General features: G+C 47.1%; 1 protein-coding gene across 2 annotated transcripts in view; it reads left to right on the top strand.

Annotated features, from left to right (window-relative positions):
- Positions 1-1840: 1840 nt before the first annotated feature.
- The window catches only part of LOC131694310 (putative uncharacterized protein DDB_G0271606), a 356903-nt gene continuing 334548 nt past the window's right edge, over positions 1841-24195 (top strand). For both annotated transcript variants that reach the window (XM_058982943.1, XM_058982944.1), the window contains exon 1: positions 1841-3257. The gene's annotated coding sequence lies outside the window, so the exon portion shown is untranslated. The remainder of the gene's footprint in view (positions 3258-24195) is intronic.

Genomic DNA, 24195 nt, shown 5'->3' on the forward strand with positions numbered 1-24195 from the left:
GAACACAAATAATTGCATTACATTGCCAGGTTAATTTCACGTTATCTATATCCTCTTATCGAATAAATCACACTTTCCCAAGAGTTTAAGTTTCAATGCTTTTTGCGTATATTTTATGTTTCGCCTACTACGATTATTTGCAATCATTTTCTTAAACCTATTTCCATTTTTTATATTTGTATTGAACCAGCGAATAATACTATTTTTTGTTTTGTCAAAACATAACGTTAAATTTGAACTAGAAGCTCAAGTCTTATTCTTTAATTTTGGCGTAAAGTAGCCCTCGTAGCGTAAAGTAACCCCCAGTGACGGTAACACTGCTGTTGATACACTTTATAAAAGTAAGTGATATGGGACGCGGACGAAAACAGCTGACCACCTCCTGTACTTGTTTTGTCTATTTTCTTCGCAGATTTACGTATTTTCCAATAGTTTAATATTAAAATACACAAAAAATTTGATAACAATTTTTTATTATCATTTGTCTGAATCGATTAGTATTTGAAATATAAAAATCCATTCACAATCAATAAAAACTAAGTGAAAACTTTGTCTGCTTTCTCACATTTTCAGTGTTTTTACAATAATACGGATTTTTCAATAGTGTATAGTTGGAATACAAAAATAAAGATGCAATCAATTTTTAAGTTCAACTTTTCTGAATCGATTGGTGGTTCAATGACGCAAATCCATTAATAGCACTACGTATAAAATTATACTACTTTTTCATGACGCTGGTCGGATTTCAAATTTCAGTTTTACACGTAACAAAAAATGAGTAAAACCAGTTTGACGCGTAAAGGACACAATACTCATAACTCCGTAGGTTATGGCAGCGTTTCGATTTCTTCTCATCAGAATGGGGTACTGACTTAACAGCGGATTGACGAAATACGAATTGAACCCGTAAGAAAATTCCAATTTGCTGATGAGATTAACGAAATTGAAACACAGCTCGGCTTTGCAGGCCAATGCCATGTGCACTATGGCTCAATGCACAACAGCGTGCTAAAAAAAACAACAGCGTGCTAAGTCGGTGTCAGATTCTGATGAGACGAACAGTACATTGTTTTGATTACATCGAATAACAGAGATCAATCAACGTTCCTAATATCGCACACTCACCGTACCCGCCGTCGTCGTTGTGGTCGGTTCGGGTCACGGGTCAAGTCGAAACTGGTGGTACAAACAAGAGAACAAAGTTTAAACGAAAACCGGAAAACTGGTCTAGTTAGCAGAAACGGAGAGCACAATCCCAACCCGCCGTTTCCCATCGGTCGTCGGCTGGCTGCGGCCAGAGGGTCGAAAACTCGATCGATTTTTCCTCGGTCACACACCGAATCGTTTCGTTAGAGCTAGTAAACACTTGAAAAATGCTGTCGCTTTCCCTCTGCACTGCATGCTGGTGAGAAAATGAGCAGACCCTCGTGCTCATTCTCTTTCGCTGTCTGCTGTGTTGTTGAATTATTCACTGCGTGGTTTTTCCTTTTGGGGTGAGAAATTTCCCTTTTGCAGGCGCGAGAGGCCTTTGCTCTGTGCGTGTACTGGTGAGTTGGTGACAGTTTTTCCGGCCGTCCACGCTGGGCAAATGAAAACATTTCTATTCTGGTGGTTGTCTGATCGGGTTGCCGAATAGGTGTATGGGTGAAAGATTCTCTCGCTTTTAGTGAGTTTAGTGAGAAGCTGTCGGACGGGCATTTGGATCACACACTTTCGTTGGAAGCGAGAGGAAAATCGAAATTCTCGTCGGTGTTACGCACCCATGCCACTACTGCACGGAGCGAAAAGCGATGCTCGGGAAAATTTCCCATTTTCAGTTTTCCTCCAGCTTTGTCAGACTGTTCAGCTCCGTGATCAGTGTTCGTTCGCGGTGCCGTGTCGTGGTGACAGTTTTGCTACCACTTAGTAGTGGACCAACATTTATTGACTTTTATGAGAACTGATTAAACTGCAATGTGGAAATGGTGTAAAGTTGGTGATTGATTTTCCAGACGGAATTCGTGAGATAGAACATGATGAACTGTGTCATTTTTCGCGATAGCGAAGATTGAAAAGACCTCTAGGGGTTGTCGTCAGATAGAAGGATACTAGCAAGAGAGCGACACGATTTGCGATTGTGCGGGAGTGAAAAGGACGGTCGGAGTAGCCATCAAGGATTTAATTTTCTATATTCGTCCACACGTCGGTCGTGTGGTCGCAGGAAGGCAACATTGGCTTTGCACGACACGGATGGATAAAGAGACACGAAAGGCTACGTGCTGTGAAAAGAAGTTCCGAAGCACTTCTGCTGACCAGGAGTATCATCGAAATTTCGTCTACCGGTTCGCTATAATCTTGAGTAATGGTTAGAGATAAGTGTGGAAGGTGAAAAAGAGGTGATTAATGTGGCATTGATGGAAAAGTGATGTATTCAACGCAGATAAAGCAGCGATAGGAAATTGTAGCACAGCGTTGCACGTGAGTAGGGAAGTCCCTATCTGGAGCAGGAAAACGAATGAGAGAGAGGGGAAGAGAAAGAGCAAGAGAGAAAGTTAGCAAGTGGTCGCATTCACGCGTAGTATAGAATATCGAGAAATAAAAATGCCAACCCAAGTGTAAATATTGTGCAAATGGGAAGAAGAGCAAGTGTCCTATCGTTGCCGTATATTGCCGCCAGTGATTTCCTCTACCGCTTCGCGTAGTACTACTAATGCCGACATAGGCTATTAGCCCGCTCAGGTGGTTGCCCCCGAGTGGAATGTCAGCACAGTTCTCCTCTTGCCCTTGGGCTACAGAACCCGCTTTGAAAGTTGGATGTGTGTGATTAAGCGGAAAAATTGTGCCCAATGTCGGGTCCCGTCGCTGTCTCTAGTGCAGCCACAATAAAGGATACACACAGGCAGAAAAGTGTCAGCTTAGAGGGGGAGAATGTGTTAGTGCTCGCACAAGTGTTTATTTCAATGTGAAAAATTGCTTCTCATGTTCGAAATGTGCTGCGAATGAAAAGATAACAAGCATCGACGCGCAATTTCACCGATATAGAAAAATGGGGTCGCCAACAGCGGTGGGTGGGGGAGTGTAAATGAGAAGCGAGAAGAAGTGCATCTTCAAAGGATACAACCTTTGCAAATTTGAAGCAGGCAGCTGCTGGCTCGTACGTTAGGGTAAAGGTCATCATTGAAGGATACTTATCTGCGTGGAGAACAATTCGAAGAATAATAATAAAAGGAACTGTGTGGAAACGGAACGCGTGCTCAAGAGATATGTGAGCTCATACGGTAAGACAGACCAGATCCTTTTTAGCCTCCAGTTCATCCGGTTCAATGACCCGTGTATTGATTGCGATTGGGGTTTTTATTTGGTTGCAGCTTTCGTGGATTTGATACAGTAAAGACAGTTACTGTTTTTATCAGCCCCTTGGAGAATTGTAAGCTGATAAAACAGGGACATTGATAAAATTGGGACATATATTTTTCTGTCTTTTTAATAAACCAAAGCTCTTAAAATATTCTTCTTTGTTCCTTAGATATAGCCCCGCAACCTTTTTTGATTATTTACTTTAAGTTCCCCTTAAGGGGGTCTGATAGTGCAAAATTTAAAAAAAAATAATATTTTTATTTTTGCATTTTTCGGATCTCCAAGATAAGAAATATATGCCCAAGAACGGATTTACTCGAATTGAACTTGGTTCGTCTGCTTCAGCCCATCAAACTGCCAACTGTCAATTTTCATATGAAGCTGATAAAATCGGGGGTAGAAAAAATCGGGGGCTGATAAAATCGGGTCTCCACTGTATTAACTGAACAAATCGGTAATCGTCAGACATTTGAGGCAATGTACCGTATTCGGGGGCTACTTTACAGCATAATTAGAGAACAATATCTGAGCTTATAGTTTAAACTTAATGTTGTTTTCAACAAAAGCAAAACATTCGTTGGTGAAACGTTTTACTTTCATCATAAAACAACGTAACGTTTTAACGACAAGCTCAAATGTCGTTCTCTTATTTTGGCGTGAAGTAGCTGTTTTTTTTATCAAGAAATATATTGGTAAACCATGTCCTGGAAATTGAGGCAACAAGTCCGAACAAAAGAGTTCTGTTCCAGTGAAGACACGATTATATCAGTCCCCTGTTTTGTCTACCCTGGATTTTGTTAGCTTTTTGGCCCGATTAAAGCTGAACATTAAAATCTGGTTTTGGCAGATGAATTAAGTCAAATTCGAGTAAATCTTTTCTTAAGCATATTTAAAGATACAAAATATGCAAAAACTAATAAGAACTATTTCTTTCACCCACTTTGGGAAAATTTATGTTAATAATCACAAAGGATTATCGCACTATATCTAGGGACTAAAGAAGAATTTTTAACAAATCATATGTCCCAATTTTGTCAGCATTAAACACACCAAGTGGCTGATAAAAACGGGTCTTCGCTGTGTTTGCAATTCATACAGGTTGCTGTAGTTTAAAACATCTCTAATTGATATCTAACATTGAAAAAGACCGTCAATAAATGTTAACGTTTTTAACCCCTTCCCGCATGTGGTGTTAGGTATTGGTTTCCAAAAGATTAGTTTACAAAAACAAGTAAGCTTGATAAATGATGATGTCTCCTTTCATTTGAGCATTCACAATTGTTAGTATTGTCAGTAGAACTGAAGCTATTGCAATTGAATTGATTGAATTCCGTTTAAGCAGTACTACCAAGGACAGTTTCGTTAACAGTGAAGCTTTGATATAACTTTGATGTCTGGGAATATTATTATAAACTGATAGTTTATCAATTTACAAGGTCTTCGACTACTGTCATCAGGGATTAAAAAAAATTAAATTTTGTTACTTTACAGTCCATAACCACGATCACGCAACTTTGAATTTGATGTTTCACGTATGGCGAAGGAAATCGGCAAAGTCCCAAAAAGTCGATCTTTATTAAAAAAATTTTTTCGTGATAACATAAAATCTCGACGTTTCATGCATTTTAAAGATGTTTGGCATCAAAAATACGAATTCGATTTCTAAAATTTCATGGGGCCCCCCTTGAAAAAAATTTTGAGTTCCGGCTTATATGGGAATTTCATATGTGACCGGACGGTTCAGTCTATATTTCCGGAAACATATAAGCGATCCGTGCGAAATTTTATAGACATCTGTTGGGATAATATAGCTATCATTTGGGACTAAGTTTGTGAACATCGGCCCAACCATTTCGGAGAAACTGATATGAGTTTGCTAGTTTTGAAAGATGGCCGCTTTTCCCGGGCACTTCAGGAACCGTCTATGGTGGTCAATGTAGTCAACGAACGTTTGTTTGGCCGTCGGTGTCCTAGAACTACAAATTTAAGTTGTTTGAGAGACATTTTAGCGAAATTTTTACCTTTTTTGCTTTCATCGGAGTATCGGTTTGAATCACAATTTGCTATGTGATCGCACGCCACAACCCGTAACTCCGGAACCGGAAGTCGGTTCGGGATAAAATTTAATAGCCATTTACGCAACATCTTTCATTTGAGACTAAGTTTAGTTGATTCGGTCTAGCCATCTCCGAGAAACCGATGTGACTGTTATTCTGAATTTAGAACTTCCGCCGGGGCCTCCGGAACCGATGATGGTGACCAAAAATACTTTGAATGGCTATTAGTGACCTAGTACTACAAATCGAAGCAGTTCTGGTCTCATTTTGGACAAATGTTCACCATTATACATTCATTGCAGAATTTATTAAAATCGACATTTTCTACGTGTTCGTACTCATCACCCCGTAATCCGGAACCGGAAGTCGGATCCATTAGAAATTCATTAGCAGCCTATGGGAACGTTGCGCTTTTCATTTGGGACTAAGTTTGTGAAAATCGGTTCAGTCATCTCTGAGAAAAGTAAGTGACATTTTTGGTTACATATACACACAGACGCACATACACACACATACATGCATACACACATACATACACACGCACAGACATTTGCCGAACTCGACGAACTGAATCGAATGGTATATGTCACTAGGCCCTCCGGGCCTCCGTTAAAAAGTCGATTTTCAGAGCAATTGCAATACCTTTCTATTGAGAAAGGCAAAACCTTTGGAAAATCAAAAACTATTTTTTGCGAAATTTAACTGGTCGATTTATTCCCTCGGCATGATACTGTAGCTTGATGTGGTCCGTGGTCTTTTCCACAAAAGCAGTATTGGAGTGATTATATCACATCGAAACATGAAATACGATTATTTTCTTTTTAGTTAAGCTACATTGTGATCAAATTTAATACTTAACTTGGCGATCTTGATTATCCACTTTTGCCATAGTTAAATTATGTACAATGTGGGTTTAGGGCCAAGTTCTCTCTGGAGGCACCCTAGCTATATTTTAAATTAGATCCATGCTAACACTCACTAACACAAATTGCTTATTCTCTCATATACACTCACAATCTCTCATTCCAAACGTACAAATGTGGCCTTCGCGATAACACAAACCTGGTCACGAATGTGAATGCCCACGATTTCGCCAACATTCAAACACCTCGGTAATTAAGTGAACACCTACACCTAAAAATATACTAACGTGGTCCCAAGCAACAACCCACCGCTCGTGCAATAATGAATCGGTCACGTCCGAAAGTCTCTGCGCTTGATCCTAGCAGCCCAAATTCATGCCCTGGACCAATAGAAATCAAAACTAGACAAGACGTCCACGCGCGATCATTGAAGAACACGCGAACAAGCGAATGGCCACAGGCTTATAAAAATAACGTGTCCACACGAAGTTACATACACACTAGCAAACGCGACAAAAACGGCAACATACAAACGCTCGAGTCCTTCGCGATCATCCACGCACAACCACACCGACGATCTCGCAAACAAGATAACACCCCGGTTACTAGGTGAACGGTTTAGCACTTATAAATTCACAAACGCCGTCTCAAGAGTGAACCTCCAAATGCCCGCGTTCGCGCGATCATGAATTGGTTTCGTCTGGAAACCCCTATTCTCGGCCCTAGTAGCATAAGTCCAATGCCTTCAGGTGAACCAATCAAAAAGATGATGCTTATATCCAGAAAAGTACACGTTGCATAGCGACATAAAAATCGAATTTTTACACACGAAGTCACACGCGACAAACAAAATACAAATGCTTGAGTTCTTCGCGATCATCCACCCCAAGTAACAATTTAACTTTTATAGCATACTACAAGTGCAATCTAAGTTTTAAGAAAGACTGCAAGAGTGCCGTAAAATCTCAATTGTCACTAGGGCGCAACCTACACCCGCGCTCCCGCAGATATGATAATATACCGGTGATAATATGAACGTCTTAGCACTTATAAACATTCCAACGCGGTCTCAAGCGTGAACCTACAGTCCCCCGCACTCGTGCAATCGTGAATAGCTCATGTCCGGAAGTCTCTACCCTCGAAAGTTCTGATATCCACTGGGCAATGCGTTCCATGGCGACATGACCGGGAACACTAGTGATAAGGGGTAACTCACTCCCTGTCAGAATGTGAATTGTACACCGAAAACTGAATATCATAATGGCGGTCCGCGTGAGTATCCAAGAACGCACGCGAATATGTGAATGGCCACACGGCTACAAAATCGAATTTATACACGCGACGTCTCATGCACACAAGCACACGTTAATATACAAACGCATAATCCCTTCGCGATCAACCACGTACATCTACGCCCGCGATCGCGCAAACTTGATAACACCCCGGTAATAAGGTGAATGTTTTACCACTTACGAAGCTTCAAACGCGACCTCAAACGTGACCCTACAAACGTCCGTGTTCGCGCGATCATGAATCGGTCACGTCCGGAAATCATTACCTTCCGTTCTTTTTTTTTTTTTTTTTTACAATGGAGAAGACCTTTATGTCCTAGCCCAGTACACGTGCTAACGGTAGGGTCCAATCTACCACACGGGGTGCACTGGGGGCGTGTCGGACTCGAATGGTGACCAGCCATTAATACCGACTAAACTCCATTGGGCTCCGCCATCATTCCTCCCAGGAACTACCTCTCGGTATTACTTCTGGGGGGATGGCTGTACTGAATGTACTCATTCACTCTCACTCACGCGATCATACATCCTGTATGAGGCTTACTTGGGTGCTCTCTAAATCACACTTTGATTCACTCTCAAACACTCCCACATGAGGCTGACTTTTGTGCTCACCTTTTACGTTCCATGCGAGGCTGACTTGTGTGCTCACCTTACTCATTCCTTGCTAGGCTTACTTTTGTGCTCGCCCTACCCATCCATGTGAGGCTGACTTGGGTGCTCACCCTATCACCTGATTCACTCTCAATCGTGCCACTCTATTGTACCTTTGTCACTCCCTCTGGCATCCCATGTGGGACATTTTTCTTAGGCCCCACTTCTGACATACCATGCGAGGCTGACTTTTGTGCTCACCTTTTTCATTCCTTGCTAGGCTGACTTTTGTGCTAGCCTCTACCAACCTGTGAGGCTGACTTTTATGCTCACCCTTAACATGCAGTGTGAGACTGACTTGGATGCTCACCCTTTCACTCCTCTGCCACGCCATGAGGCATCGATAGCTTAGTTCCAACATACTACGCTACGACCCTCCCGTCTTGGCATGAGGCAGTCCACTTATACGCCTATACACTCACTCTTCTGTCTTGCTTCGGGGTGGCTGGGTTTACCCCTTACGCGGTTGCCATTCGCTGCGCCAACCTACCTCGGCATGAACAGACCATTCACTCTCTTATTTTGCGCTTGGCCTTTTTCGCTCCAGCTAACCAATCACTAGTTAGCCGTGCCCGCCGTCTGTTGCTCGGTTCGCCAGATTACCTGTAGCCTACTGGCAATCTGGATGGTAGCAGCCGAGACTGCGTTCCACTTCTCCACCGTTTGACACATCCGCTGGATAAGGGTATCCGGGGTTGTGTCCCAGCCACAGACGTCAAGCATTGCTCTTCTTTCGACGTCGAACCGATGACATACGAACAGTATGTGTTCGGCAGTTTCATCTACACCTGGGCAGTCCGGGCAGACTGGGACCTCCGCGTGCCCGAACCTGTGGAGGTACTGACGGAAACAGCCATGGCCTGACAGGAATTGTGTCAGGTGGAAGTGAACTTCCCCATGGGGTCTTCCCACCCAGCTCGATATGCTAGGTATCAGCCGGTGGGTCCACCTACCTTTCGAGGAGTTGTCCCACTCACGCTGCCATCTGGCGACCGAGGTCACCCTGGTGCGCTCGCGGGCTCCCCTATTTCCACGTAGCTCAAAGCACTCCTCATCTTCCCGAATGACCAGCCCGACTGGCATCATGCTCGCTATCACGCAGGATGCATCGTGTGATGCCGTGCGGTAGGCAGATATCACTCTGAGGCACATCACGCGGTAGGTGCTCTCCAGTTTCTGTAGGTAACTGGTTACCCTCAGTGCTCTTGACCATGACGGGCCGCCGTACCTGAGGATAGATACGGCAACGTCTGCCAGTAACCTACGTCTACTGGCGCACACCTTTGAGCTGTTGGACATCATTCTCGATAGTGCCGCAACAGCAGTCGACGCTCTCTTGCACGTATAGTCGACATGGCTGCCGAAGGTCAGCTTGTCGTCTATAATGACTCCGAGAGACTTCAGACTTCGCTGTGAAGTGATCGCGACTTCTCCCACATGGATAACTGCATGTTGTGCCGACTTGCGGTTGTTGACGATAACTACCTCCGTCTTATGATGAGCGAGCTCCAGGCCTCTCGCGCTCATCCATTCCTCCACCGTGCTAATCGCGTGTTCTGCGGTTAGTTCTACCTCAGGAATTGACTCCCCGTAGACCTCCAAGGTTACGTCGTCGGCAAAGCCGACGATCTTGACCCCAGGAGGGAACTTCAGTCTCAGAACCCCGTCATACATGAGGTTCCATAGCACCGGGCCTAGGATCGAGCCCTGCGGGACTCCGGCGGTAATCGGAACCCTTTTCTGACCGGCATCGGTCTCGTATAGCAGTACGCGGTTTTGGAAGTAACTTTCCAGGATCCGGTACAGACCCACCGGTAGGCTAAGCCGGTGTAACGAGAGCGCGATGGTATCCCAGCTTGCGCTGTTGAATGCATTCTTCACGTCAAGTGTCACTAACGCACAGTATCGAATACCTCGCCTTTTTCGTTGGATCGCTATCTCGGCAGTATTTATCACTGAGTTGAGAGCGTCCACTGTGGACTTACCCTTCCGAAAGCCAAACTGGTTGCTTGACAGACCGTCCGTACCTTCCGCGTACGGGGTGAGCCTGTTGAGGATGATCCTCTCAAGCAGTTTGCCAGTCGTGTCTATCAGACAGATTGGTCTGTACGCCGATGGGTCGCCTGGCGGCTTCCCGGGCTTCGGCAACAGCACCAGTTTCTGCCTTTTCCATCTATCGGGGAAACGGCACTCGTCAAGGCATCTCTGCATAGCTAGCCTGAACATGTTCGGGTTCGCTATGATCGCTGCCTTGAGAGCGTTGTTCGGGACTCCATCCGGCCCTGGAGCTTTGTTCATTGCTAGGGATTTAGCCACTGTGAGTAGTTCTTCGTTCGTCACTGGAGCCACCATTTCGACCGTGCCCGCACTGTCTCGTAGTGCAGGTGGCCAGGGGCTTGTGGCTCGAGACGGGAAGAGTACTTCGATAATCGTTGCCAACCGGTCCGGAGACCGTTCAGGGGGTGAGGAGCCCCCTTTGGTCTTGGCCATCACAATCCGGTAGGCGTCACCCCACGGATTCGCGTTGGCACTCTCACACAGGTTGTCGAAACACGCTCTCTTGCTGCTTTTAATAGCCTTGTTAAGGGCTAATTTCGCAGCTCGAAACGCTTCACGGCGGTTCTCTCTTGCATCCTCGGTGCGAGCTCTTTGCATCCTACGTCTAGCTCTGAGACAGGCTGACCGTAGAGCTGCAATCTCGGCACTCCACCAGTATACCGGGCATCTACCGTTTCTTGGCAGTGTTTTTCTCGGCATAGTGGCGTCGCACGCGCGTGATAGAACAGCTACCAGCGCATCCCCGCTTAGACTGTCGGTGTTGGCCTCCAGTCCCAGGGCCGCGGTGAAAGCTTCGCTGTCGAAGTGATTGGACTTCCACCCGCGTACCTGACAGGGATCTCCCGCCCTCGGATGCTGCACACCATAGTTGATCTTAAAGCGGATTGCTAAATGATCGCTATGGGTGTAGCCTTCGTCTACCCTCCATTCCATGCCTGGAGCCAGACTCGGGCTGGCAAAGGTCAAATCAATCCACGCCTCCACTCCGTTTCTACGGAATGTACTAGCGGAGCCATCATTAGCTAGCACAGTATCGAGTTTCGCAAACGCTTCCATTAGCGCTTGACCCCTGCTATTTGTACAGCGGCTGCCCCACTCCACTGCCCAAGCGTTGAAGTCTCCCGCTATTACTACCGGTTTCCGGCCCACGAGGTCCGACGAGAGCCTGTCGATCATCTGGTAGAACTGTTCTATTGGCCACCTTGGTGGGGCGTAGCAGCTGCAATAGAACACACCATTGATCTTGGCAATCGCCACTCCGCTAGCGAATGACGGATCCCAATAGTAGCATGTCTGTAATAACATACGTACATGGAACTATTGAGATCCAGAGCTACAGGTCCAAAGCCCTGGTAAAGGAGGATGGTTGTGATGATCCGGGCCGAGATCACCACGTAAAGCAAGGTAGGGCATAACCCCAATTCCAAGGCGTGAAGCGACCCGTGCCGAGGGATGAGTGATCGAGGGGGTGAAAAAGATGCTCGATCGTTAACGGAGCCTGTGGGGTACCTGGGCAACCCCCACAGTAAGCGTCCCTTACCACGCTAATGCGGAGCTCTGGCGTGGCGGACATATATTTCTCGCGCTACTCGTGGGAATTTTCATGGAGCAAAATAAAAATAATAAAAATAAACAGACGGAGGTGCCAAACCCCTTCGCAAGAGGTGGTTTGGCGAGGTCTCCCCCCCGTGGGGAGAGTAGTGGAACGATGAGTGCTGTACTCGAAAGCACCAGTGACCCCCCAGCAGCGGTAGGCAATACCCCTACCAATGCATCGGAGGGGCCAATAGCTGCGATGCGCAAAGTAGCGAAGCAACTCGATGCTATAATCGACTTCGCTAGCGCAAAGCAGAACATAGCCAAGGAGTTGAAGTTGAGCCTTCTGGAGCTCCGGAAAGCTGTTCGTGTCGCAAGACAGGAACAGCAGGCATATGTTGAGAGGGTGGAATGTCGGGAGAGGCCCGACAGAGAAACCCAGACAGTGGCCTCCAATAAGGAGGAAAGAGAGAAGGTTAATAGAGGTTCACAGACAGTGGCCTTTACCTTCTATGGAGCAGCCACGTCGATCGGAGCGGCGACCGAGTTCCCCTCGAAGGGAAAGGGAAAGGGCAATCGCAAGACGGCATCGAATGCGAAGCGCCCTAGGAAGTCGCCAGGAGAGGGTGCCAAAACCGACACCACTCGGCGTGCAACCGTCAAGGTCAAACGCCGCCTGGGTGAGGTAAGCGAGGGCGAGAGTGACCTCGCTGTGGAGAGCGATGGTACCAGCAACCCGACAGGACCGGGGCAGGGGGGCTCAAACCCCTGGACGCTGGTTACCAAGAAGAAGCCGGCACCGAAACCGGAGGTACCGCGGCCTGCGAGGAAGGCCAAGGACAGAGGCGAAGCCTTGTGGTTAAAAACCGACAAGGACAAATACGCCGATGTCCTTAAATCGATGAAGGCGGCCGAAAGCCTCTCGGCCCTTGGGCAGGATGTGCGTAGCGTAAGACGCACCAACACGGGAGAGATGCTCCTGGTGCTGAAGCGAGGCGCACAATCAAGTGCAATATATAAGGCCTTGGCTCAAGAGGTCCTTGGCGAGGGCGCCCAAATCAGGTCGCTAGGTGCGGAATCAACTCTCCAGTGCAAGCACTTGGACGAGTTCACGACCGCAGAAGACGTCGTCGCAGCCGTCAAGGAGCAATGCGGCGTCACAATCGAGCGGGCCTCTGTGCGATTGAGGGACGGACCCTCTGGCACCCAAGTAGCCTACCTCAGGCTACTGAATGCGGATGCCAAAAAGGTAACCGAGAAAGGGAAGCTGAAGATCGGCTGGTCGGTATGCCCTATTAGTATACCCCAGCCGCCTTCAGTGGACAGGTGCTATCGGTGCCTAGAATCCGGCCATAAAGCTTATGAATGCAAAGGCTTAGACAGGAGTAAGCTATGTCGTCGATGCGGCGAGGAGGGGCATAAAGAGCGGGGGTGCACTAAGGCATATAAGTGCCTTATCTGCACCTCTAAGAAGCAAGCCCATAAACATGCTATGGGCGGACCTTCGTGTCCCTTCGGCGAGTTAAATAAGAAGAAGCCGTGAGAGTCACACAGCTAAATCTTAACCATTGTGCAGCAGCCCAACAGCTGCTGTGGCAGTCGGTCTCGGAGTCGAGGACAGATGTCGCCCTCTTATCAGACCCGTACAGCATCCCTGCCGGCAACGGCAATTGGGTGTCGGACGGGTCTGGAATGGTGGCAATCTGTACAACGGGAAGGTTCCCGGTTCAAGAGGTAATACACCCCTCCGCCGAGGGTGTGGCGATTGCCAAGATCAATGGTGTGTTCTATTGCAGCTGCTACGCCCCACCAAGGTGGCCAATAGAACAGTTCTACCAGATGATCGACAGGCTCTCGTCGGACCTCGTGGGCCGGAAACCGGTAGTAATAGCGGGAGACTTCAACGCTTGGGCAGTGGAGTGGGGCAGCCGCTGTACAAATAGCAGGGGTCAAGCGCTAATGGAAGCGTTTGCGAAACTCGATACTGTGCTAGCTAATGATGGCTCCGCTAGTACATTCCGTAGAAACGGAGTGGAGGCGTGGATTGATTTGACCTTTGCCAGCCCGAGTCTGGCTCCAGGCATGGAATGGAGGGTAGACGAAGGCTACACCCATAGCGATCATTTAGCAATCCGCTTTAAGATCAACTATGGTGTGCAGCATCCGAGGGCGGGAGATCCCTGTCAGGTACGCGGGTGGAAGTCCAATCACTTCGACAGCGAAGCTTTCACCGCGGCCCTGGGACTGGAGGCCAACACCGACAGTCTAAGCGGGGATGCGCTGGTAGCTGTTCTATCACGCGCGTGCGACGCCACTATGCCGAGAAAAACACTGCCAAGAAACGGTAGATGCCCGGTATACTGGTGGAGTGCCGAGATTGCAGCTCTACGGTCAGCCTGTCTCAGAGCTAGACGTAGGATGCAAAGAGCTCGCACCGAGGATGCAAGAGAGAACCGCCGTGAAGCGTTTCGAGCTGCGAAATTAGCCCTTAACAAGGCTATTAAAAGCAGCAAGAGAGCGTGTTTCGACAACTCTTCCCGTCTCGAGCCACAAGCCCCTGGCCACCTGCACTACGAGACAGTGCGGGCACGGTCGAAATGGTGGCTCCAGTGACGAACGAAGAACTACTCGCAGTGGCTAAATCCCTAGCAATGAACAAAGCTCCAGGGCCGGATGGAGTCCCGAACAACGCTCTCAAGGCAGCGATCATAGCGAACCCGAACATGTTCAGGCTAGCTATGCAGAGATGCCTTGACGAGTGCCGTTTCCCCGATAGATGGAAAAGGCAGAAACTGGTGCTGTTGCCGAAGCCCGGGAAGCCGCCAGGCGACCCATCGGCGTACAGACCAATCTGTCTGATAGACACGACTGGCAAACTGCTTGAGAGGATCATCCTCAACAGGCTCACCCCGTACGCGGAAGGTACGGACGGTCTGTCAAGCAACCAGTTTGGCTTTCGGAAGGGTAAGTCCACAGTGGACGCTCTCAACTCAGTGATAAATACTGCCGAGATAGCGATCCAACGAAAAAGGCGAGGTATTCGATACTGTGCGTTAGTGACACTTGACGTGAAGAATGCATTCAACAGCGCAAGCTGGGATACCATCGCGCTCTCGTTACACCGGCTTAGCCTACCGGTGGGTCTGTACCGGATCCTGGAAAGTTACTTCCAAAACCGCGTACTGCTATACGAGACCGATGCCGGTCAGAAAAGGGTTCCGATTACCGCCGGAGTCCCGCAGGGCTCGATCCTAGGCCCGGTGCTATGGAACCTCATGTATGACGGGGTTCTGAGACTGAAGTTCCCTCCTGGGGTCAAGATCGTCGGCTTTGCCGACGACGTAACCTTGGAGGTCTACGGGGAGTCAATTCCTGAGGTAGAACTAACCGCAGAACACGCGATTAGCACGGTGGAGGAATGGATGAGCGCGAGAGGCCTGGAGCTCGCTCATCATAAGACGGAGGTAGTTATCGTCAACAACCGCAAGTCGGCACAACATGCAGTTATCCATGTGGGAGAAGTCGCGATCACTTCACAGCGAAGTCTGAAGTCTCTCGGAGTCATTATAGACGACAAGCTGACCTTCGGCAGCCATGTCGACTATACGTGCAAGAGAGCGTCGACTGCTGTTGCGGCACTATCGAGAATGATGTCCAACAGCTCAAAGGTGTGCGCCAGTAGACGTAGGTTACTGGCAGGCGTTGCCGTATCTATCCTCAGGTACGGCGGCCCGTCATGGTCAAGAGCACTGAGGGTAACCAGTTACCTACAGAAACTGGAGAGCACCTACCGCGTGATGTGCCTCAGAGTGATATCTGCCTACCGCACGGTATCACACGATGCATCCTGCGTGATAGCGAGCATGATGCCAGTCGGGCTGGTCATTCGGGAAGATGAGGAGTGCTTTGAGCTACGTGGAAATAGGGGAGCCCGCGAGCGCACCAGGGTGACCTCGGTCGCCAGATGGCAGCGTGAGTGGGACAACTCCTCGAAAGGTAGGTGGACCCACCGGCTGATACCTAGCATATCGAGCTGGGTGGGAAGACCCCATGGGGAAGTTCACTTCCACCTGACACAATTCCTGTCAGGCCATGGCTGTTTCCGTCAGTACCTCCACAGGTTCGGACACGCGGAGGTCCCAGTCTGCCCGGACTGCCCAGGTGTAGACGAAACTGCCGAACACATACTGTTCGTATGTCATCGGTTCGACGTCGAAAGAAGAGCAATGCTTGACGTCTGTGGCTGGGACACAACCCCGGATACCCTTATTCAGCGGATGTGTCAAACGGTGGAGAAGTGGAACGCAGTCTCGGCTGCTACCATCCAGATTGCCAGTAGGCTACAGGTAATCTGGCGAACCGAGCAACAGACGGCGGGCACGGCTAACTAGTGATTGGTTAGTTGGAGCGAAAAAGGCCAAGCGCAAAATAAGAGAGTGAATGGTCTGTTCATGCCGAGGTAGGTTGGCGCAGCGAATGGCAACCGCGTAAGGGGTAAACCCAGCCACCCCGAAGCAAGACAGAAGAGTGAGTGTATAGGCGTATAAGTGGACTGCCTCATGCCAAGACGGGAGGGTCGTAGCGTAGTATGTTGGAACTAAGCTATCGATGCCTCATGGCGTGGCAGAGGAGTGAAAGGGTGAGCATCCAAGTCAGTCTCACACTGCATGTTAAGGGTGAGCATAAAAGTCAGCCTCACAGGTTGGTAGAGGCTAGCACAAAAGTCAGCCTAGCAAGGAATGAAAAAGGTGAGCACAAAAGTCAGCCTCGCATGGTATGTCAGAAGTGGGGCCTAAGAAAAATGTCCCACATGGGATGCCAGAGGGAGTGACAAAGGTACAATAGAGTGGCACGATTGAGAGTGAATCAGGTGATAGGGTGAGCACCCAAGTCAGCCTCACATGTATGGGTAGGGCGAGCACAAAAGTAAGCCTAGCAAGGAATGAGTAAGGTGAGCACACAAGTCAGCCTCGCATGGAACGTAAAAGGTGAGCACAAAAGTCAGCCTCATGTGGGAGTGTTTGAGAGTGAATCAAAGTGTGATTGAGAGAGCACCCAAGTAAGCCTCATACAGGATGTATGATCGCGCGAGTGAGAGTGAATGAGTACATTGAGTACAGCCATCCCCCCAGAAGTAATACCGAGAGGTAGTTCCTGGGAGGAATGATGGCGGAGCCCAATGGAGTTTAGTCGGTATTAATGGCTGGTCACCATTCGAGTCCGACACGCCCCCAGTGCACCCCGTGTGGTAGATTGGACCCTACCGTTAGCACGTGTACTGGGGTAGGACATAAAGGTCTTCTCCATTGTAAAAAAAGAAAAAAAAAAAAAAAAAACACCCTCGGCGGAGGGGTGTATTACCTCTTGAACCGGGAACCTTCCCGTTGTACAGATTGCCACCATTCCAGACCCGTCCGACACCCAATTGCCGTTGCCGGCAGGGATGCTGTACGGGTCTGATAAGAGGGCGACATCTGTCCTCGACTCCGAGACCGACTGCCACAGCAGCTGCTGGGCTGCTGCACAATGGTTAAGATTTAGCTGTGTGACTCTCACGGCTTCTTCTTATTTAACTCGCCGAAGGGACACGAAGGTCCGCCCATAGCATGTTTATGGGCTTGCTTCTTAGCGGTGCAGATAAGGCACTTATATGCCTTAGTGCACCCCCGCTCTTTATGCCCCTCCTCGCCGCATCGACGACATAGCTTGCTCCTGTCTAGGCCTTTGCATTCGTAAGCTTTATGGCCGGATTCTAGGCACCGATAGCACCTGTCCACTGAAGGCGGCTGGGGTATACTAATAGGGCATACCGACCAGCCGATCTTCAGCTTCCCTTTCTCGGTTACCTTTTTGGCATCCGCATTGAGTAGCCTGAGGTAGGCTACTTGGGTGCCAGAGGGTCCGTCCCTCAATCGCACAGAGGCCCGCTCGATTGTGACGCCGCAGTGCTCCTTGACGGCTGCGACGACGTCTTCTGCGGTCGCGAACTCGTCCAAGTGCTTGCACTGGAGAGTTGTTTCCGCACCTAGCGACCTAATTTGGGCGCCCTCGCCAAGGACCTCTTGAGCCAAGGCCTTATATATTGCACTTGATTGTGCGCCTCGCTTCAGCACCAGGAGCATCTCTCCCGTGTTGGTGCGTCTTACGCTACGCACATCCTGCCCAAGGGCCGAGAGGCTTTCGGCCGCCTTCATCGATTTAAGGACATCGGCGTATTTGTCCTTGTCGGTTTTTAACCACAAGGCTTCGCCTCTGTCCTTGGCCTTCCTCGCAGGCCGCGGTACCTCCGGTTTCGGTGCCGGCTTTTTCTTGGTAACCAGCGTCCAGGGGTTTGAGCCCCCCTGCCCCGGTTGTGCCGGGTTGCTGGTACCATCGCTCTCCACAGCGAGGTCACTCTCGCCCTCGCTTACCTCACCCAGGCGGCGTTTGACCTTGACGGTTGCACGCCGAGTGGTGTCGGTTTTGGCACCCTCTCCTGGCGACTTCCTAGGGCGCTTCGCATTCGATGCCGTCTTGCGATTGCCCTTTCCTTTTCCCTTCGAGGGGAACTCGGTCGCCGCTCCGATCGACGTGGCTGCTCCGTAGAAGGTAAAGGCCACTGTCTGTGAACCTCTATTGACCTTCTCTCTTTCCTCCCTATTGGAGGCCACTGTCTGGGTTTCTCTGTCGGGCCTCTCCCGACATTCCACCCTCTCAACATATGCCTGCTGTTCCTGTCTTGCGACACGAACAGCTTTCCGGAGCTCCAGAAGGCTCAACTTCAACTCCTTGGCTATGTTCTGCTTTGCGCTAGCGAAGTCGATTATAGCATCGAGTTGCTTCGCTACTTTGCGCATCGCAGCTATTGGCCCCTCCGATGCATTGGTAGGGGTATTGCCTACCGCTGCTGGGGGGTCACTGGTGCTTTCGGGTGCAGCACTCATCGCTCCACTACTCTCCCCACGGGGGGGAGACCTCGCCAAACCACCTCTTGCGAAGGGGTTTGGCACCTCCGTCTGTTTATTTTTATTTTTGTTTGCCTCCATGTATAGTCCCACGAGTAGCGCGAGAAATATATGTCCGCCACGCCAGAGCTCCGCATTAGCGTGGTAAGGGACGCTTACTGTGGGGGTTGCCCAGGTACCCCACAGGCTCCGTTAACGATCGAGCATCTTTTTCACCCCCTCGATCACTCATCCCTCGGCACGGGTCGCTTCACGCCTTGGAATTGGGGTTATGCCCTACCTTGCTTTACGTGGTGATCTCGGCCCGGATCATCACAACCATCCTCCTTTACCAGGGCTTTGGACCTGTAGCTCTGGATCTCAATAGTTCCATGTACGTATGTTATTACAGACATGCTACTATTGGGATCCGTCATTCGCTAGCGGAGTTTACCTTCCGTCCTAGCAATATGCAAATGGCACACAGTTATAAAATAGAATTTAACACGAGTAGATACGTACACGTTAACACACGCGATATACAAACGCACACGCGATCATTGACGTACAAATGCTCGAGTCCTACGTGATGATACACGCGCTCGCGAAGTCCCTACGTCTGCACACATTTGAACCGTACAATAAATATCACATTCAGAATCACGATCCGCTTTAATTGGCCTTAAACAGTGTTTTAGTGAGCGATATTGCCTGTCTCGTCTGCAATTGTAGTGAGTGATTCTGACGGGGAACCCTTCCGAGAATCTAGCTCTACAGCACCAGTAGGACAACTCTCGAAAAAAAATAATATAAAACTTATTTTTAAATGCCTTAGCCATGATACCACTATAATACAATTTTCTCCTTCGTGAAGAAAAAATAGTTTTCACCTAATTTTTCTCCACTAAGGCGAAATATAGCATAGCGCACATTGCCTGGGCTTACTAAGGCAAACCAGTTTCGGTTCATTAATTTCTTATCGCCCAAAATCAGAACTCCTTTTTTGCGGAACATTACACAGGACTAGGGGTTTGCTCAGAAACACAAATTGTCAATCCGGCGCTAGCTTAGTCCTGTCACTAAGCTAGTGTCGGATTCTGATGAACTCAAAACGTCTTTTCAATAACTAATTATGATACTGTACCTTGACGTAGTCCAGGGGCTTTTCCACTAGGGAAGTATATTACATAGAAACTTTGTATACGATTACTTTGCCTTTTGTTAAGCTGCATTTTGATCAAATTTGTAACATAACTTGCCGACCTTTATTAGTTACTTATGCAATTGTCAGAACAACCTACAAAGTGGGTTTATGGCCAAGGAGGTGCCCTTTGCTTGGCGATGAGCCCTGGAACTCTTATAAAAATTGAAGTGTACCATGCCAGGACTCCAAATGATCTTTGGCACCCCTTCGCGATCATCCACGAATATCTACACACGCGATGTTCCCCGGTGATAAAGTGAACCGTTCAGCATTTATAACTTTACAAACGCGGTCTCAAACGTGAACCTACAAACGCTCGTGTTCGCACGCTCATGCATCGATCACGTCCATAAGTTTTCACCCTCTGCCTTAATAAAATAGATCCATGAATTCAGTTGGACCAATCATAAAATAACGCTCGTATCTACTAATAACACGTTCTATGTCAATAAAATATGAAACTCTAGTGATATGGAGGAACACAATTTCTTCTAGCTTCTGAACCTCCCACTATAATTTAAGTATCATATTCATGGTCAACGCAATCATACACGGTTTTAAAATCGAATTTATACACGCGAAATCACATACGCGCTAGTACACGCGACAAACACGTTAACATATAAACTCTTGATCCCTTCGCGATCGTCCATGTACACTAGACTGCCCAGAAAAATAATGATTTTTTGAAAACTTAATCGGCCCACCCCTGAGTCGATTCCTAGTCCCACCAGGAGTACTTGCTCCAAATTTGAAGCAAATCGGACACGTCTAACTACCGGACCATCGTGCCTGAAGTTTGTATGGGATTTTTCGACAATTTACATAGAGAAAATCGACTAGCTCGCATTTTCGTCGCCAGGTGGCACTGTATTTATCATAATATCACTGCAAGTGAAAATAAGAAAGATAATTTAATTATCTACAACTTTGTCGAAGACTGCCAGTAAATCCGGCTTTGTTGAAAGAAGTTATTAAACTTTTAACGAAATGATGTCTGAGTCAGTTTTGCATGGGGCGTAGCAGCGCTTGGTTGTTTATCAGTACGCTAATTCCACGAACTATACATTTTTATGAAATAATGGTTAAATTTAGCTGAATAGTATTTTGAGAAGAATTGTAGTACATGATACGTGTTATGTTTTGGCTAGAAAATTTTAGTTCCACCTATGGCCACATAGAGGGCGCTAACACTAACTTTTTATAGAAGAGAGATAGAATATTGAGATGTTCGGAAGAATTACTGCAACTTTGTAGAAGACACTTAATTCCTATCTCTACCCGTTGAAAAGTTAGTGTTAGCGCCCTCTATGCTGTAACAGGTGGAACTAAAATTTTCTAACCAAAACATTACTCGTATTATTTACTATAATTCTTCTGATCATGCTATTGAGCTAAACCTAACCACTGTTTCACAAAAATGTTTAGTTCGTGGTAATCGAGTACTGATACACAACCATACGCTGTTAGGCCCCATGCAAAACTGACTCAGACATCACTTCACTAAAAGGTTAATAACTTCTTTTAACAAAGTCGGATTGACTAGCAATCTTCGACAAAGTTGTAGAGAATTAAATTGTCTTTCTTATTTTCACGTATAGTGATAATACGATGCATACAGTGCCACCTAGCGGCAAAAATGCGAGCTAGTGGGTTTTCTTCATATAAATTGTCGAAAAATCCCATGCAAACTTCAGGCACGCTGGTTCAGTAGCTAGACTTGTCCGATTTGCTTCAAATTTGGAGCAAGCACTACTGGTAGGACTAGGAATCGACTCAGGGGTGGGCCGATAGGGGTCATTTTTTGCTTGTCACTCTAATGTACACCTACGCCCACGATCTCGCAAATTTGATAACACCCCGGTAACAAAGTGACCATTTAAGCACTTGTGAATTTATGAACGCGATCTCAAGCGTGAACTTACCAACGCTCTTATTTGCACGATCATGAATCGGTCACGTCCAGAAGAACCTAGGTCTATTCAGTTGGCCCAGTCAAAAAATAAGGCCCATGTTCACTAGACAACACGTTTCATGGCGACATGACCGGGAACTCTAGTGTTACGGGGAAACTCCCTCTAGCAGCTGTACCGCACATCAAAAACTAAATATCCTATTCACGTTCATCGTGATCACTCAACAACACACGAATCGCGAATATGCACATGGCCACATGGTTATAAAAGTGAAGTTGTATATACGCTAGAACATACGACGTACAAAAGCCCACGCGATCGAACACGTTAATTTACAAACGCTCGAGCCCCTCGCCATGATACACAAAGACGAACATGCAAACGTGATCATTCTCGCACAACTACGTTTAAGATTTCAACGACACAAAAACGCCCCAATGCTTCAATGAACGCTATTACACTTATAATCAGATCAACGCGATCTCAAGCGCGAATTACCAAGCGATCATAAAATCCGCACACCCTGACATCTGAACTGTACAATCAATAATCAATATAACAATCAGAATCACGTAGTGATTTATTCTGACAGAGAGCCCTTCCGAGAACCAAGCTCAACAGATCCAGTAGAACAACTCTCCAAAAGAAAAAAAAGTCGAACGTCATTTTAAATGTCGTTTGAAGTGTGAAAGTATTAAACCATTCGCAACCAGATTACAGTTTGTAAAAAGCTTCTTTTCGAGATGATGTTGATGCTGCATAACGTCAGATAAACGGGACCCACAATCGCTTCGCCGTTAGGGTATATGCTATCTGCTACCGATCATCGAAGACATGACAACAGGAGAACAGAAGATTTCTGAAAATAGAGAGAAAAAAGAGTTAAATTTGGATATCAACTGATTTCAAAAACTGGTGGATAGGTGGACATGTAGGGACACCACTACACGCGTGAACATCCCGTACCAGAATGTTGAGTGGCCTTCCTCGGTCCTGAAGGAAATCCAATAGCCGAGACTTAGCGGAATAATACTTGAGGCACGCCCAGACAATACGGTCGATATCGTGAATGATATCCCAACTCACATCCACATCACTTCGACGAAACCTTCTAAGCTATCAAACGTACTCACCTTTCTTTCGTACTCTGTGAACGTTGAATATTCCACATTTTCGTTAATACTGTTTGGGTTGTGCATACGCTGGATCATGTCCCAAAAAGTGCTTTTTGATGATTCTCTCGTTAACCCGTCGATGAACCGTTTTTTGATTTGAATCAAACTATTCATTCGCGTTTCTGTCGAAGGAAGACCTGTTGGAGCACTCTTTGGCCCATCACGTATTGGAAGAGTGTCTTTTAGTGTTCTGCCGTGTACGCGTTTCTTCTGAGCTTGAACCGTGATATTGAGCAGGAAGTCGGACAATAAGTGTACATACTTCTTCCAAGAAAAGTTGTCCAAGTTGATAGTTTCGGATATCGCAGCAGTATACCTCTTACAATCAATGTTTCGTGTGAGGTCATCGAAATTACGCTTAATTTTGGAAATTAAACAAATTTCACAGAATGCAAATGCATCACATTTCAAACTATTTCTTGAAATTTTTACCAATTCGGCGACCTCGTTCGATAAATTCGCAACTGATTGGTACGATTGTTGCAATGAGGGGCCATTTGATAGTCAACTACTTTTAAGAAGATGAGTAATATTGAAAGTTTTTTTGATGAACCCAGTCCTTAATTTCAGAGTATTTTAAAATCCCATTATAGCGATTATTATCGAACTGAAACAAAGGAATACTTGGGGGCTTTCTGGGAATTGTTTTCTGAGACCAGAAGCTTTTTGCTTTGGTTTACAGGACTTCTAAGAGACGTCTCATTCGAAGCCTCGTCAATTGAAAACCTGCTGGCTTTTACAAAGATGTTTATGAGAGAAAATCTGGCCCCTATTCTTATAACTAATGACTTATAACTAGGTACCCCAGTAGATGTTCCCACTTATGTGAAAGACCACTTGGAGCCGCCCTTAAAGGAACGTTTTAGTTTATCCCCATGTAGTTTGTACACCAGACATATCACCGTTTGTACACCGAGATATCATGCGGAATCTTTGTACAATAAGGACGCTGTAAGAAACATCCACATGATTCTGGTCGCACTTTCTACAGCAGGCCTACTGGGTTTCTGTGTAGCCAAATTGTTATTAAGACAGATCATGACCCGCGGTACCAACAGACGAACAGGCAGACGAACACTTTATTCAAACTTTTGTTGTTGACTACACCATTTATCTCAACTTTGTGAGCAGGTACATATACATGATATTCCTTCGGAAAATGCTCAGAAGAAGCAAGCTCA

Source organism: Topomyia yanbarensis, chromosome 3 (assembly GCF_030247195.1).
Source record: "Topomyia yanbarensis strain Yona2022 chromosome 3, ASM3024719v1, whole genome shotgun sequence".
Taxonomy (NCBI): Eukaryota; Metazoa; Arthropoda; class Insecta; order Diptera; family Culicidae; genus Topomyia; species Topomyia yanbarensis.